The 4107-nt window shown below is 44.5% G+C and overlaps 2 long non-coding RNA genes across 2 annotated transcripts in view; one reads left to right on the top strand and one right to left on the bottom strand.

Moving 5' to 3' along the window:
• The window catches only part of LOC138950560 (uncharacterized), a 173662-nt gene that overhangs the window by 14000 nt on the left and 155555 nt on the right, over positions 1-4107 (top strand). The window lies entirely within an intron of this gene.
• LOC138950536 (uncharacterized) overlaps positions 131-4107 on the bottom strand; it is an 18921-nt gene continuing 14944 nt past the window's right edge. The window contains exons 2-3 of the long non-coding RNA XR_011450711.1: positions 3722-3791; positions 131-357 (exon numbers count right to left, since the gene is read on the bottom strand). This is a non-coding gene — a long non-coding RNA (uncharacterized lncRNA). The remainder of the gene's footprint in view (positions 358-3721; positions 3792-4107) is intronic.

Here is a 4107-nt window from a genome sequence, read left to right as displayed (position 1 = left end):
AACACAGCAGATAATTGTTCTATGGTGTAAATTCAAAATGAAAAACAAAAACAAGGAAATCAAGGAAAACAACTACAACAACAACAACAACAACAACAACAACAACAACACAAAAAGAGTAAAACTAATGATAATGCACCTTATTCATTTTAAACGTAACTTCAAGTCTTAAAATATGACTGAGGTTTCGGTGTGTGGTTTTTTTTTCTGAGATGAATTTACCTCATGGTCTGACAACTTTAACACTTGGTCCTCTGATTCCTGTGATCTTGTCATTAAGGGCGGGGCAGGAGAGACAGCCTGGTTCCCCGGTGACCCAGAGGTACTGCACGGCGGAGCACATTCCACAGCCGGTCCCTGTGTGATGTGCATAATATAACCGTCACTTCTGTCATAGCGCTGTTCATAATTATTATGAGTTGTGTGCATGATATGACCGTCACTTCTGTCATAGCGCTGTTCATAATTATGAGTTGTGTGCGTGATATGACCGTCACTTCTGTCATAGCGTTGTTTTAGATAGTGTGACTCACCTTATTGTCATGCAATAGTATGTGACCGTGTTTCCTCACATGGTACAAACATTATTTTATTTCCCTGTGCGTTTGTGGGCCAAAACGCCCACGTACACTCATGGTTTTGCACGAAGAGGATTGTATGTGCTTGGACAGACAGAGATAGACAGACAGAGATAGACAGACAGAGATAGACAGACAGAGATAGACAGACAGAGATGGGTTGGTTGGCTGGTTATTGTTTGTTGTTTTATGTGCCTACAACCTGTGGCAATCACGATAACATTGTAGACAGTTCTAAATACCGCATGTCTTGTTACACTTCTTTTGTCAAATCTTGTTAATCTCCTTGAAACATGTAAACCTGTGAAAGTATTCATTCGTATTCATTCTTTACCATTTTTACAAAGTACTTTTGGGGGGCTTACTGATTTGTCTATTAGTGTAAGGGAAGGAACTGTGCTTGTTCTTGACAAATGGAATGTCAGGATTACTTTCCCTTTAATTGTCAGGAAGTCAGGAATCAGTGTTTTAGAATTCTCAGGAATGTTGTGTCTAAGTAAATTTAGAAAGGAATTAGTGACAAAAGATTATTTGAAGTATGTGAGTGTTATTTTTTTTATTTTAATGAGTTTTTAGGCTACCCAAGACGTAACAAATCAACGGCGCGATTCGTACAGCCCTGAGCAGCACAGTTGGTACAGCGGGTACAGTTCGCACGGCAGTCACACTCCCCTTGCCTGATGCACCGTGATTCCCTGCTGCACTGGCAGCACGCCTGCAACGTACAATGCGAGTGTCCCCTGTTGTCGTGAGAATGTACGTGATGTATGTCTACACTGTTCAGTGTCCTCTGTTGTAAGAATGCACGTGATGTATGTCTACACTGTTCAGTGTCCTCTGTTGTCGTGAGAATGTACGTGCTGTATGTCTACACTGTTCAGTGTCCCCTGTTGTCGTGAGAACTACGTGCTGTATGTCTACACTGTTCAGTGTCCCCTGTTGTCGTGAGAATGTACGTGCTGTATGTCTACACTGTTCAGTGTCCCCTGTTGTCGTGAGAATGTACGTGCTGTATGTCTACACTGTTCAGTGTCCTCTGTTGTCGTAACAATGTACGTGTTGTATGTCTACACTGTTCAGTTTGTTTGTGTGTTTGCTTAACGCCCAGCCGACCACGAAGGGCCCTATCAGGGCGGTGCTGCTTCAACATATAACGTGCGCCACATACAAGACAGAAGTCGCAGCACAGGCTTCATGTCTCACCCAGTCACATTATTCTGACACCGGACCAACCAGTCCTAGCACTAACCCCATAATGCCAGACGCCAGGCGGAGCAGCCACTAGATTGCCAATTTTAAAGTCTTAGGTAGGTATGACCCGGCCGGGGTTCGAACCCACGACCTCCCGATCACGGGGCGGACGCCTTACCACTAGGCCAACCGTGCCGGTCACTGTTCAGTGTCCTCTGTTGTCGTGAGTATGTACGTGCTGTATGTCTACACTGGTCAGTGTCCTCTATCCTTAGCGGATTATGATTTTATTCAGTTATTCTGCAGAAAAGACGAATGCTGGAGAAAACCCGTTTTTTTCTGCAGCATTTCTGCATAATTATCCTTAGCGGATCATGACTTTATTCAGTTATTCTGCAGAAAAACAGAAATGCTGGGGAAAAACTTCTGCATAATGTCATCTTTCGGGAGAGCAACGTTTTTTTCAGTGTCCTCTGTTGTCGTGAGAATGTACGTGCTGTATGTCTATGTACACTGTTCAGTGTCCCCTGTTGTCGTGAGAATGTACGTGCTGTATGTCTACACTGTTCAGTGTCCCCTGTTGTCGTAAGAATGTACGTGCTGTATGTCTACACTGTTCAGTGTCCCCTGTTGTCGTGAGAATGTACGTGCTGTATGTCTACACTGTTCCGTGTCCCCTGTTGTCGTGAGAATGTACGTGCTGTATGTCTACACTGTTCAGTGTCCCCTGTTGTCGTGAGAATGTACGTGCCCTATGTCTACATTGTTCAGTGTCCCCTGTTGTAAGAATGTACGTGCTGTTTGTCTACACTGTTCAGTGTCCCCTGTTGTCGTGAGAATGTACGAGCTATATGTCTACACTGTTCAGTGTCCTCTGTTGTCGTGAGAATGTACGTGCTGTATGTCTACACTGTTCAGTGTCCCCTGTTGTCGTGAGAATGTACGTGTTGTATGTCTACACTGTTCAGTGTCCTCTGTTGTCGTGAGAATGTACGTGCTGTATGTCTACACTGTTCAGTGTCCTCTGTTGTCGTGAGAATGTACGTGCTGTATGTCTACACTGTTCAGTGTCCCCTGTTGTCGTAAGAATGTACGTGCTGTATGCCTACACTGTTCAGTGTCCCCTGTTCAGGGCCGGACCAAATGACTTGTAAGGGGGGGGGGGGGGGGGGGGTTCTTCCTTTTTTGGGGGGGAAAATCAGCGAAGTGGCGAAGCCAACTAGGGGGGCCCGGGGGCATGCTCCCCCAAACATTTTTTGAAAAACGGTTAAAATCTGTGCAATCTGGTGCATTCTGGGCCTTGTTTTGAGGGTTAAGGCCTGTCAGTGTGAGTTGGGGGGGGGGGGGCGGGGGGGGGGGGGGTACCTTTTTCTCATCGGATTTCACATTGAATAAAATTTGTTAGAGACACACACAAAATTTATTTAAAAAACAAAACAAAAAAACACTCAAAGCAAGGTACATGCTTTTTCCAGGGGTGGGGTTCCGGAACCCCTGGAACCCCCCCCCCCCCCCCCCCCCCCTGGGTCCGGCCCTGCTGTTGTCGTGAGAATGTACGTGCTGTATGTCTACACTGTTCATTGTCCTCTGTTGTCGTGAGAATGTACGTGATGTATGTCTACACTGTTCAGTGTCCTTTGTTGTAAGAATGTACGTGATGTATGTCTACACTGTACACACATACATACATACGCACGCATGCACGCACGCACAGACAGACAAAAGTTAGCATCGCATAGGCTACACTTACGTGAGCCAAAAATCAAAAACAAAAACATTTGGACAGTACAATATAATTTGGACAGTACAATATAATTTGGACAGTACGATATAATTTGAACAGTACAATGCAATGCTATGCACAACAAATCAGTATGCAAAAGACACCACGATCGACAAAACAAAACAATGGGAAACACTATGGACAACACAACACGGTGACAGCGGCCTACCTGACGAGATGTCTTCGGAATGGCCCCGCTACCTGACTGCTGGCTCGCCATTGTTCTCGTCCTGTCTCACCTGAAACATCAACACCATGTTACAAAATTAATATGACAAAAACGAAGGATACCACTTTTGTAAAAATCGACGAAAATTCAGGCAGAAAAAGTTTGAATGAAATGACGGGAAGGAATTGTTCAGTTGGGGAACAAAACGTGTCACAATACTTTGTTGTTGTTGTTGTTGTTGTTCCTTCCTTCTCCAGAGCCTTTATTGTGTGGAGAATATATGCTCTTTTCTGTTCATTGTCTGATGTTATTTGTTTATGTATCGTTTGAACATTGGATTTCCCTTCTTCAAAGCTATGTAACGTCAGAGTCCGACAAAAATTGAT

This window comes from Littorina saxatilis, linkage group LG16 (assembly GCF_037325665.1).
Source record: "Littorina saxatilis isolate snail1 linkage group LG16, US_GU_Lsax_2.0, whole genome shotgun sequence".
Lineage (NCBI taxonomy): Eukaryota > Metazoa > Mollusca > Gastropoda > Littorinimorpha > Littorinidae > Littorina > Littorina saxatilis.
This window is presented reverse-complemented; position numbering and strand designations above follow the sequence as displayed.